We start from the raw sequence: 13,600 nt of genomic DNA, 5'->3' as shown, positions 1-13,600 counted from the left end.
AAGTGGAGCCCTTAGAGGAGAGCAGAGGGTACCCCACTTCTGACCCGCTGACAGCCACTACCTCATCTGCAGGGCACAGGCCTGGTGCACAGGGCTTTAAGGACTCGCTGCTCTTCTGACCGTTCAGTGGGCAGGAGAGGAAGGGAGGCAGGCCAGGCCCGTGGACAGCAGAATAAAGAAACTCTGTGCAGAGACAACGCCCACTCCAGTCTGATTGTGAGGACACTGCTCCTTGGCAACCGCAGGCTCTGAGAAGGGCCCGCTGCCAGGGTCCCTATGTGTGGGGCACTTCCTTTTAGCCTTCCTGAAGGTTAGGCTTTCCCCAGCTTTAGCACAAGCCAGGCATCTTGGGAAATGTCAGAGAGGGAGCTGGGGATCCCTGGAGACAGCCGGGACAGGGCAGACCCAGGATGGCTGCTGAGCCCACCCCGGGCTGTGTGACCCTGGACTAGGTTCTGTCTCTCTCTGGGCCTCAAGGCTCCTGTCTGAATAGGCAAGCATCCTAGACTCTGCATTAGGGGCGCCTGGGAGCTGGGAGGGCCCTCTCCTTCCTGCCAACTTCAGGAAGGGTGCACTGTGCTGTCTACCAGCCGTTGGCCTCAGGGTAGAGATTAGCTGTGGCCAGTATCCAGGGTCATTGTGGGGATCAGGGAGAGTGGTGGCCTCAGCAGGCTGGGGATTAGCAGGTGATACTCCATCCCCAGCTGCTTGCAGGGGTGCAGGCTTCCTCCCTCCCAGGAAGGTCAGGCTGTGAGTGCCTGAGCCTCGCTCCTTAAAGCTCTGGGACCAGGACCCCCCCCCCCCCCAGGTGAGGGAAACAGGTAGAGCTGAACTACTTTGCATATATTTGCATATGCTTTGCATGTACCTGCCCAGGTTCTGAACCTGATGGGTCCTAGGACTCCTGCTTAGATTTGTGTAGAGTTTGGTTCACAGTTGCTCCAGCCTCATGGTTCAGGGAGACCCCAGAGCAGCATCCCCAAGTTCAAACTCCCAGAGTTCACTCCATTCACCACCACGACCCCCAATTTATTTTTTAATCCTTCTATAGTTATAAAAAAAGAAATTAAGAAAGTACATCAATATATAATTTAACCAGAAGTAACTTATAAATTGAGACTCTCCTATAAGCCCTACCCAGGTCAAGACATGGGCTACTATTTTGCAAAACAGTTAAGCATTTTCTTATGAAGTGAAACATCAATTTGCAATGCGATGGGATCATATGGAAGACTCTACCCTTAGGGACTGTCTCAAGAGAAGTGAATGTGTATATCCATGCCAATGTTTATCATTTTTTTAATAAAATTTTTTGGTGTCGTTGGACACAGTACCTTTATTTTATTTATTTATCTGTATGTGGTGCTGAGGATCAAACCCAGGGCCTCGCACGTCCTGAGTGCTCTACGGCTGAGCCACAACCCCAGCCCCCATAGCATCATAATTTATAGCCAAAAAGTAGACCTAAGCCTGGTATCTGCAGATTCATGAGTTGATAGGCAAACCGTGGCGTGCCTATACCTGGAAAGCTCCGGGCACTAAAATGAAGTCTACGTCTCCAAGGTAGGTGAACCTCAAAAACAAGCGACATGAATGAAACCAGACTCAAAAGCCCCACATTTTCCCCCTAGCACTGGGGACAGAACCCAGGGGCATTCGACCTCTGAACTGCATCCCAGATTCTTTTTATCTTTTGAGACAAGGTCTCACTAAATTGCTGAGGCTGGCCTTCAACTTGGGACCCTCCTGCCTCAGCCTCCGGGGTCCCTGAGATCCCAGGCGTGCTCCACGTGTCCAACAAGCCTCACGGGTCACATTGCTCACTCCTCCTTTCAGGGGCTACATGGAAGGCATCCAGAAGCAACTGTTCCCATCTTGTAGTGTAACCGCTGCTTTCCTTTATGGTATTATTAGGTCTATTTGCAGGTCATTCACCTCTTGAACTTTGCATACATGGACCATTGGGGTGTCTACACACACACACACACACACACACACTTCATTACCTACTGCACTTAACGAATCTGAAGTGGTTTTCTCCTCCAAACTCTTCCTCCTCACCTCCAGACCCAGGCTCTCATTTTTTGGTAAAAGTTGCCAGTTGCCCGAGCTTAACCAACACCTCCCTTCCCCTCCTCCTATCTTTATTGCCACCAGCCTAGTCCAAGCTCTGTCGTCTGTCCCCATCACTGCTTACGCAGGTGACCAGTTACCAGCCCAGGCGGGCGGAAGAGTTCCTGTTCCTGCAGAGTCCTGTTGGAGGTGCTGTGCGGAGGAGCAGCCTGGCATGTTTATGGGGGGAGGACAGGGGTCACCTTGAACTGTGCCGCTGGGTTTGTCCTTGTCCTGGCCTCGGGAGGGTGTTGCCTATCAGAAGTCCTGAAGCAGCCACATTGGAGGGGGAAACCAGGGGTCACCTTGTCACAGATTAGCTTGTCCCTCTTCAGGCTGGACTTCCTCAGCAGTTCCAGCTCCCGCACCTGCCTACTACACAACAGCCACACATATTCTGCCCAATTTGTGTTCAACACCACCACAGGGTCTACATGTGTGAGCCCCCCAGAATCCCTATGCTGAAACCTAAGCTCCATGCAACAGTGGTGAGAGTGGGGCCTCCGGGAGGTGATTGGGCAGGGGGCTACATCCTCATGAAGGGGGCGGGGCCCTCATAAAAGAGGCCAGAGAGAGCTTGCTCACCCCTCCTTTAGGGGCTACATGGAAGGCACCATCTGTAGGGAGCAAACTCTTACCAGACACCAAATCTGCTGCCCCATGGGCCTCCAACCTCTGGAACAGGGAGCCATACCTTTCTGTGGTTTATTAATTACCCAGTGTCAGGGGTTCTGCTGAGCAGCTCCAATGAGCTCAGGCATGGACTTCCACGGTCCATCAACCAAACCCTTCTGTGGCCAAGAGGCCCTATGGGGTCTCACCCGCCCACTTCCCACCCTTCCCCACTCCTCTGTGCCCACAGGACTCCCTGCCCCCTTGGTGCCCTTTCTGCTCCTCCAGACTCATTCTGGCCTGGGGACTCATCCCCCGGCAGTGTCCTCTCTCTGGAGCACCGCCCATGTGATCTTTTCAGGGTAGAGACTTCTTGCTTTTCATGTCTCAGCTCATACAGATCTGCTTCTTCCTGGAGCCTCCTACCCAGGGCCCCTCATGACACGTCTCTGTCCTGTTGGTTTCTTTGGTGGCTCTGGCATACTTGGCAATATTTCTTAATTTGTCCTTCTCTTCCTCCTCCCCTGGAACGCAGGCTCCAGGAGGGCAGGCCCTAAGTCTGTCCTGATCAACACGCCCGGGCTGGACACTGCCCAGGGCAGGAAGAGATCCCCAAACGTTGCACCTGGTCAAGTCCCTGCCTGCCCCCATCTGCCACCCAGGTCCTGCCTCCTGGCTGAGCCCCTCCCTCTTCCCTTGGCCCCTGTTCCCTGCAGCCCTGGAGCCCCAGGTCTCTGTCTCCCCTCTGGGGTCCAGCTCAGTTCAGATCAGATGCAGCCAGTGGTCCACCAGTCTTCGGATCCTGGGATGGTGAGTTCCGGGGGTCATCTGGACTGGACTAGGGATGCTTAGAGAGTCAGTGAAGCCCACTTCTGGGTGTGTCTGTGAGGGTGTTTCAAAGAAGATTGGCATATGGGTGACCGAGGTGGAGGAGATGGGCCCTCAGTGCGGGGACACCATCCGATTGACGAGGTCCTGAATGGAACAGGGACGAGAAGGAAGGGGTGAATTCTTTGGTCCTTCCTCCCTGCATGGGCGTGTCTTCTCTTGCTGGGCCCTTGAACTGTGAGACTTGCACAAGCTGCCCTCCACGTCTCCCTGAGACTGAGGCCTCTGACTTTGGCCTCCCCAGTTCGGAGCCTTCATAATCTATTGGCTCAGTTTCGCTGGAGAAACCCTACTAATGCAGATTTGATCTAAAGTCTCAGTCCTGGAACCCTGTCATTCTGGAAGAGCTCAAGCTATTGAAGACAGCAGGAAAAAACAAACAAACAAGCAAAAAAACCCAACACTGTGAACCCTGGCCTTGGGGCTGGGCAGCAGGGGTACACCTCCTGCTCCTGCTGACCGAGTTGACAAGTTCCTGTCACCTTGAGGAGTCTCCCAGAATCACACAGGACTCCAAACTGTTATTCTTCTGGCAGCCAGTCAGACTGTGGCTTGGCCAAGGTATGAGGGGAGCCAGGCCCTGGTACCGGGGCAGGTTCCCTGGCAACCCATAGGGTCCCCAATTTAGACCCAGGTCCCTGCTGGACACTCGGGGATTGCTGTGGCTCCCTGGGCATCAATCATCTCTTTTCCACTCACCCCTCCCTTTGGCACCTGCTAATCCTTTGCACACGGCCCAGCCCCCGCCAGTTAATCCCCCAGGGCCTCAGAGGCCAGTCCACGGTCCACAGTGGCAGCGAGAAGGTGATTCCTGGCTGGCAGTTGGCATCTGAGCAGGTAATTCAGGATGAGGTGGTGGCTTGGTGGGACCCCAAGGGTGTCCACATGCTCAGCTTCTAACAAAGCATTTAATCAGGACCAAAAAGACAAGGCTTCTCTCTGTCCACCCCTTCCTCCCTCTGCAGGGCTGACTTTAGCATGAGTCAGGATCTTTGGGGCAGCTTGGGAAAAGCAGATTTCTGGACCCTCCCCAGAGGGTTTGGAGGGACCTAGGAGTCTGGATTTTCACCAGCTTCCAAGAAGATACTGAAAATGCTGGTGATCCAATACCATGGTTCCCCCGGCTGCCACTCCCAGGTCCCTGTCTGGCCTGCGTCTCCCTCATAAAGTGGAGTCAGCAAGATGGGTGGGGGTGGGGCTGCCCACATTCCTTCCTATCCAGGAGGAAACGGCAGTGACTAGGGGAAGAAGAAAACTTCCCTAGGGCTTGGAGACAGCTTCCCTAGTCATTTCTAGAAGATTCACACAAGTCACGGTCAGTCGTTGCTCGCCGGGAGAGGAACTACAGGTCAGGCCCAAAGAAGATGCAACTCTTGGCAACCACAGTGCCCCTGGGGCAGATGTCGGGCAGAGGACAGGCAGCTGAACTTGGGCAGACTTGAGTGCAAATGCAGCTTGGTCCATCTTGTCGCGACCTTTGACCTGTTTGTGCTCCATATGAAAATACTGACCTCGCTGTGTGGAGTACCACAGGGCTGCCTGTGATTGCTGTGCAATCTGTGACCCCAAACGTGTGACCTGGAGCTGTCCGGATCTGGGAAATCACTGGGTCCACGTGCCCCACCCAACAGGGACCCGGAAGACAAGAGGGGTCAGGTCTGGCCCGAGTTCACCTGTTTGGAGGCTAATCTGACTCCTTTCCCAGAGCTCCATCCCCACCACAGCTTCTCATGGGAGAAGGTGGGCTGCTAAGACCAGAGCAGGGACAGAGGTCAGGGTGGTGTGGCCAAGGGCACTGGGGAGCTGAGCGCTGGGGCAGGGATCCTGGGGCCTGAGTCTACCCTTTCCAACTTGGGGCTGGGGTCCTTGGCACAGAGGGACATGGCCTTGAGCAGGCTGGCATCCAGCCTGGCCTTGGAAGGGGCCGTCCAGGGCTGGGAGTTGGTGGGTTGATCTGACCTGCATGGTGGTGACCAGGCCAGGCTATCCTGCAGGGGTCCGGTCTCATGGTCCCATGGACTTCTCATTCACAGAAGACAGTGGACCCGAGGCTGAATTGTGTGAATACCAATCACCATAAACCAAAAAGAAGGTCCATCGGGCATTTTATCTTAAAAATTAAAAAAATCATGAATATTGGTTAATGTTATCTTAAACAGAACAGATTTTCCATTCTTATGTGAATCACAAAGTATACTTTTATTTATTATGAGATTATGCAGTTATGCATACATTATGTTCCATGATTGGCATCTTCACTAGATCTCACAGAGTAGCCATGGGCAACATTTAGGAAGCCCTGGGCCTGTGCCGGATCTCACTGTTTTGATATGTTGTACTTATTTGTTGTACCTTCCTCTGCCCATGAGGTAGGTACTATCTATGTACCTTTGTGTGTGTGTGTGATGCTGGGGATTGAACCCAGGGCCTTGTGCATGCGAGGCAAGCGCTCTACCAACTGAGTTATAGCCTAGACCTATGTGCCTTTTTTTTTGTATCAGGGATTGAACCCAAGGATGCTTAGCCATTGAGTCATATCCCCAGCGCCCCCCCACTTTTAAAAATTGTTAATTTTTGAGATGGGACCTTGCTAAGTTGCTTAGGGCCTCGATAAATTGCTGAGGCTGGCTTTGAACTTGTGATCCTTCTGCCTCAGGCTCCCAAGACATCAGTGCACCCATTTTACAAGGCACAGAGAGTCTAACTGATCTTCTCATGGCTCAGCTCCCTGTGCGTCTTCTCTGGTGATTTCTAACAGATTTGCCTCTTCCTTTTTAATGGGTCTATATATTCAGTATTGATATCCCATAATTTACTCATATGTGCTCCTCTTACAGATGAACACTTAGGTACTTCCCAATAACCAGTCTTCTGATGGATATTTGGGTATTTTTCATCTTTTGCCGTAACACTGTTGCAACTGGCCTCTTCCTACACATTTGTGTGTGGTCTTGAGTCAGTCTATAAAGTAAATATCTGGAGAAACAATTGCAGAAATATATTTTTTTAATGATGAGCAAGAAAGTAAATGTGTATCCCATAAAAGTGGCCCATAGATGCTGGCAGCCACGGTGAGCACTCTGGGTTGGCCTAAGGATTGTCATTTACAGGTACCAGGATGTTGGGCTGGGTCCAGAAGGTGCTGCCTCAGCCCCCAGGAACTCCTCAGAAGACAGAGATGGAGGAGGAAGAGGAGGAGGAAGAGGCAGAACTGGAGTCGGAGCTAGAGCTGGAACCGGAGGTAAAACCAGAGCCAGAGTCTCAAATAGCCGCAGAGGATGGGGGAGGGCCTCCCTGGGGAGAGGCAGAGGGTGGGGGAGGGCAGGCTCCCTTGTGCTCAGGGACTTCCTGGCATGGCCCACCTGCTCCCCAAGGACCTTTTACTACAGAAAAAGGTGAGGTCAGAAGGAAACATGGTGGACACTCAGGCCCAAAGACTGTACAGTGCTTGTCTGAGGCTGTTTCTCTAGAAGACCAGACAGTGACTAGCTTAGGCTTTGTGGGTTATGCCATCTCTGTTACTCATCTCTGGCATTATAGTGTGAAAGCAGCTATGGATAATGCATCAACAAATGAGCAAGGCTGTGTTCCAATAAAAATTTATTTAAAATCAAGCAATGGTCTTGATATGGCCCACGGACCATATTTTACCAACATCCTAGCGTCTAGAGCAGAGCCACTCCAAGTAGCCAGCCATCGAACTATTTGTTATCAGTCCAGGATGACATTAGGAACTTGATCCAGAATGTAGATCTACTGTGTAGCTAAGTACACTGCTGAGTTCGGCTGGTGTCTGTTTTGTAGTGAGGTCTTCTTGATTAAGAAACAGGGAGTTAATATACATCCTGGTGCAACTGTTTAATCATCACAAACCAAGAGCACTTTGCACACTGGCACTGATTCATGTCCCACAGTTTGAGGGGAATTTCTCTAGAATTTTCCTTCAAGCGTATCTTGGAAGGAAAAGCTTGCCAGTTCTGCATCCCATCCATTCAGGAACTGGGTGACAAGTAATTTAGCAGCTCAATTAAATGGAATTGATTTAGCTTCTAATGGATGCTGGGCCTGTGCTCAGTGCTGAAGACATACAGATGGATAAGGCATTGCTTTGGGGATCAGCAGACGAGTGCCTAGCCAGCTGATTCTGCCAGGAGATGGTTGGTGAGGCCATGTGGCCAGCCTCCGCATTGGTCTCAGCTCTACCCTTCTGGCAGGGCCAAATAAATGTGTCAGACTGGGAATTAGGGGAGTGCAGGAGAGAGTCACCTTCGCTTTGGAGATTGGAAGCTGGTGGGGGATGCTTCCTAGACAGAGGCTGGGGCAGAATCTTAACTGTTGGAGATGGAGAGATGGGTTGTTCCTGGCGGAGAAAGGCCCTTACTGCAGTAGTGAAGGGCATATTTAGGAAACAGCTATAGGATTTGTGTGTATGTATGTGTCTACGTGTGTATGCATGTGTGTAGTGTGTCCTTGGTGCAACACATATTTGCGACTTGGGCATGCATGCCATTGTCTGTGTGCATCTATATGTATGTGTACACACAGGTGCTCATGTATGTGCACATGTATTAGTGTATATATGGTTCCGTGTGTGTGTGACATACTACTGTGTATAAGTATGTTTCTGAGTATGGGAATGTATTCATGTGTTTATTTATGTATGCACCTTTGGGTGTTTATAAACATATGCATTCACATATTTGCCTTTCTCTATGTATATACACATCCTCTGTGTGAACATGTATGTTCATGTGTGTTACATGCTGAAGTTGGTATATGTGCAAGTATACATGTATTTATCCATGTTTGTACTTCTATGCAAATATGAGCATGTGCATATGCTTATTTATGCTACTGAGCATGTGTATACACATGCTCAAAGGACGTGCTCCTTTTTCTTTATATGTGCAAATGTTATCTGTGTGCACATGCCCATGTCTGTATGTTGACACACTAGATTGACTGAGAAACAATCAATTTGTATCTGTATGCCTGAGTGCATGTGTGTATATGCACGTGGTTGCATGTGCAAGTGTGTATATATTGGATTATGCAGTGTACATATGCACCAATGTATATGTGCATAGATTCTGTTCGTACATGTGTTCACGTGTGTATTCACTGACCTGTACGTGTATGTTCATGTGTTACTGGATTATGCATGGGTGCACACATTCATATCTGTGTGTCTGTACATATACAAAATCCATGTAAGTGTGTGTGCACATTTGTGTGTGTATGTGCATGTGTGCTTGTCTATGCGTGTATACAGGTGATGCAGTAGCTGGACGTGTGGCTGCAGAGGCAGGTGAGAGGTAGGTGAGAGGCAGGTGAGAGGCGGATGGCAGAGTTGGACTCCACCCAGCTGCTAGAGAGGAATGGGAAATTCAGGCCAGAGGAGAGAGGGCCCTGGCTGGGATGAGGGGACGTCCTTTGCCTCTCCCTTCCCCTCAGCCTGTCCCCAGCCTTCATAACTTCACTGCATCTCCCTCTTCTCAGGCCACTGAAGTTGGGCAGCTTCTAGTGGGGGGATGATAGGACTGAGAGGCTGGGAGGCCGGGAGGCCACCATCAAGGGGGTGTGAGGCCCTCGCCCTGGGGGAGCCCCCCCCCCCCCGAGGCCAGGAGGAAGGGAGCATCTGAGGCCACAAGAACTTATAGAGATGATCGTAGAATAGAGTTGTTCAGTCCTTTGGGGGTGGGGGGTCCCTCGTGGGTGATCCAGAGGCGGCTCCTGTTTGAACCAGGCAGGTCCCAGGGCTTACGTGGTCCTGTTTGAACCCTCCAGCCCCTGGAAGAGCCAGCTGATGAGGAGGAAGTGACGGCGGCTGACTCGGGCCTTCAGGGTGAGTGCTGGAAGCTCGGCCAGCGGGCAGGGAGGCTGAGTTCTCCCCTCAGAGCTGTGGTAGCCCATTTCACTGATGAAGAAACCGAGGCCTAGAGAGGCTCAGGGTTCCTGGAGAATTTTCAGGCCTTTTGATCCATAGGATTTTCCCTTGTCCCCTGCCTTTGACTTGATCTCCCCAGCAGAGTAGAAATGGCCCTCTCTGGGGGCCCAGATTTAAAGTCTGGGGACTCTTCCAGAGACCCAGAATGATGCCTCTCCTCTGCCCACAGCCCTCCAGGCCCAGGCTGCGGAGTTTCCTGACGTGAACAGGTACTGCACCCCCATCACCTCTCCCTGGGGCTGGGACCGCCACTCCCTCCCAGGGAGCCACGGGGGTGGGCAGGGGGGACAGGCATTTGGTCTGTAGTCATTCTGAGCCATTAGGTGGAGGATCTCCTGGGCCAGATGGTCATTGTGACCAAGAGAGATGGAGGCAGAGAGCTGTATAATGGGTACCCTCTTTGAGGGGGCCAGAAGTATCTCAGGGGTGATACTTTTACCCTAGAGCCAAAGTCTTATTCTCTCAGTGAAGCCGGAAATCTAGACTTGTGCATAGACTCTCCTGAATGGCTCAGACGTATTAGCCCATGATGCTTGTCTAACCAGCCAGCTCTGGGGCTGGGGCTGGCCCAGGATGGGAGTCTGGGACCCTCACGTGTAGGCTGGCCAGCCCAGGCCTCCAGAGACATGCCCCACAGGAAGCCTGACCCTTCTGTAGCAGGGATGTGGGGAGAAGAGGCTGGCCCTGCTGTTCTGAGCAGCCTGAGAGTGGGCTCCAAAGGCACTGGGCATAGTGGGCCCATTTTCCTTTCCTTTTTTTTGGGGGGGGGGGTGGTTACCAGGGACTGAACTCAGGGCACTTGACCACTGTGCCACATCCCCAGCCCTATTTTGTATTTTATTTAGAGACAGGGTCTCACTGAGTGGCTTAGTGCCTCACTTTTGCTGAGGCTGACTTTGAACTCATGATCCTCCTGCCTCAGCCTCCCGAGCCACTGGGATGACAGGTGTGCGCCACCACGCCCAGCACGGGCCCACTTTTTAGAGAGAAACAAGAGGCTCAGGAGGAAGGTGATATGCCTGAAGTCTCACGGTGCAGACAGGGGTTGATTCAAGCCAAGTCCCTTGGGATACTATGAACTGTCACTGGACCCTGGGGTGGGTGTTGAGGGTGGATGATGTCTCTGTCCCCCACAGCCCCAGCGGTTGGGTGCTGACTTGGCTCAGGAAGGGCATGGAGAAGGTGGTACCACAGCCTGTCTGCAACGGCAGGGCAGCCCACACGGCGGCCGGCACGGAGGCCCCGGCTCAGGTAGTGCTGGGGCTGGCGGTGGAGGAGGGCCCGCTGGGGGCAGCCTGGCCTGGGTTCCCTGCCATGTTTCCCTGTCTGTCCCCGGCAGGCCGGAGCGCAGATCCTTGGGCACCATGGCACAGGGAACACAGGTAAGACCAAGAGGCGAGACGGCTCCTCAGGGTTGAGAGGCTGTTGGGATGGCCTTGGCCACCAGGGAGAGGCCAGCTGGGCCAGGGCTTCCCATTGACGGGGCCTGGGCTCTGGCCTGAGTGCGAGAGGTCCCTTGGTGCCTGCTGGAGGCTGACCCAGGGCTCTGGGCATGTCCCTTGCCATTTCCCATCTTTCTCTCTCCTTCCTTCTCTCTCTTCCTCCCTCTCCTCCCCCCTTTTTATTCCATTGATTTCATGATTTGTTTTGATTTGGGGTACTAGGGATTGGACCCAGTGGCACTCCACCACTGAGCCTCATCCCCAGCCCCATTTTACATTTTATTTAGAGACAGGGTCTCACTGAGTTGCTTAGCGCCTCGCTTCCCTAGCGGCTGGGATCACAGATGTGTGCCACCACATCTGGCCTGATGTTATGTTTTATTGGAAATTTGTTAATGCATTTAAATCTTTAAAATTGAACTTATTTTTTAACTAATACATACAAATTCAAGGTCTGTGCATATGAATGAGGTGTCCTGTGCTGTTCCAATGTATGTGCACGTCGTGTAATCAGGTGAAGCCTCTCTGTCCCCTCTGGCACTTGTCATTCCTTCCTCGTGGCAGTGAAAGCGTCCCAGGCCCCTTTTCTAGCTTTTCGAGGTGGGCGGTCACTGTCTGCTCGCCCTGCTGCAACCCAGACCTGCGTCCTCCAGCCAGCTGCCGCTTGGCCCTCACAGAGCCAACTCCCCATGCCTCCCTCCCTGCCTGTCTCTGTTTTCTGACCCCTCAGGGTCTGCAGGTGGATCCAGTGAGTTCCCCGGGGCCCAGGATACCAGGTATGTCCCTGTCGGGGTCACTGGAAGCAGGGCTTGAACCGCCCTGGGGGACACTGGGGTCCTCGGTTGTTCTGCCTCATGTTGGCAACAGCGTTCGACTTCTCAGAGCTGATGGGTGTGGGCGGGGCGGCTGCCTCAACCCCCAGGGCAGCAGGAAGGTGAGGACTGTGGCAATCGGGGAGCCCCAGGAGCCCAGGAGGGGTCCTGATCAGGTCCAACCCCTTCTAACTGCAGGCCCACTGTGGCAAGGGCCTCTGGTTTACGGAAAAGCTAGAAATATAGATTTTTATGCACCATCTGAAATTGTTGGATGTTGCCAACTAATTGAGCTTTCAGGACGCTGTGGGTCCCCAACAAGAGCCTGAAACTTCCAGTTTCTGATTTTTCCTGGAATTTCAACTCCAGTCACGCTTCACCCATTCCTTCACTAGACTGCAGGCCCATGGAGGGCAGGGGCTTTTGTCCTGGTCACTGCGGAGCCCTGGTGCCCAGCATGGTACTTGGTATTGACTGAGGGCTCGGCACCCAGGGCACATATAACCAGATGAATGAGTGGACGTAGAGGACGTACCAGGCTTTTCTTCATGTTGTTTCCCCTTTTCCTCTCCTCCCTCCTCCTCCTCCTCCTCCTCCTCCTCCTCCTCTTCTTCTTCTTCTTCTTCCTCCTCCTCCTTCTTCCTCTTCTTCTTTGTGAAAGGGTAGGATTTACTGAATTGAGAAGAAACAAGACAGAGCTCTCACCAGGGGACCTGATAGCAGGTTCCCAGTCAGGGAGCTAGTCTAGGGCTTCATGTGCTAGGTAGGGCCACTGGTCACGATCAATGCTGAACAGACATTGGAAAAGTGCCCAGATTGTGAGCTTTCTTTAGGGCCTGGAACTTCCCTCAGGACGTGGGGGCTTTCTGGAGTCCAGATAGATTTGGACCCAATATTTGCTCCTGGGGCCAGCTGCATAATTGACGTAAAATAAAAACGCAGGACCCCTTTAAATGATGAATAATTTTCAGTTTATGGCAATAGTGCATTAAACATAATAAAACTTCGAAGTATGGGGTCCCGTGTTTACACAGTCACACTCCCGTGAAGCCACTCCTGTCCATGCCAGCCACGGAGCCTCACCCCTAGGCTGCATCCAGGCATCTCCTACTCCTCCCTGCTGCCCAAGAGCCCAGAGCTGGGTCAGGGGCAGAGCCGGGTCCAGCCTTGAATCTGAAGTTGAAGTTGGCAGCTTCCCCACCACCATGGGGCCCTTTGAGAGCATCCAGTACAAGGTCCCACTGCCCAGGGCCAGGAAGTGCTGGTGGGCAGTCAGGAGAGTGTGCCTGGCTCCTTCCCTTAGGGTGTCTGACCATTGGCCCTCCTTAGGCCCAGCCCGTGGCTGCTCAGGTGGCTGGAGCAGAATCTGGAGAAAATGCTACCTCAACCCCCGACACCCGCTAAGGTGAGTGGATGGTGGGAGGGACCTCAGCTGGCCACCTGGGAGAATTTGGGAGCCCAAGGGGTGGGGACTGACTGTTCCAGCAGTTTCTCCCCCAGGGGTCCAAGAGGGGTGAACCCCTCTGGGATCATCCTAAATGGGGAGGAGTCACTGCCCAGGGTGCCATGGGGGGGAGACTTGGGGGCATGATAGCCCTCCGCCCTGGCCTCAGGTCAGGGACCGCTGGCCAGGATGGGGCATGTGCAGAGCTTTTACCACTGTCCTTGCTCCCCACCTGCCGTCCAGGGCTTGACTGCTGAGCCTGCAGGTGCTGTCCTGGGCCCAGGTACAGAGAGGGGGCCTGGGAGGGGCTGCTTGGGTGGTTATGGGCTGGGCTGGGGGAACC

The sequence above is a fragment of the Urocitellus parryii genome, chromosome 15, assembly GCF_045843805.1.
Source record: "Urocitellus parryii isolate mUroPar1 chromosome 15, mUroPar1.hap1, whole genome shotgun sequence".
NCBI classification, from domain to species: Eukaryota; Metazoa; Chordata; class Mammalia; order Rodentia; family Sciuridae; genus Urocitellus; species Urocitellus parryii.
Note: the sequence above shows the minus strand (reverse complement) of the source record.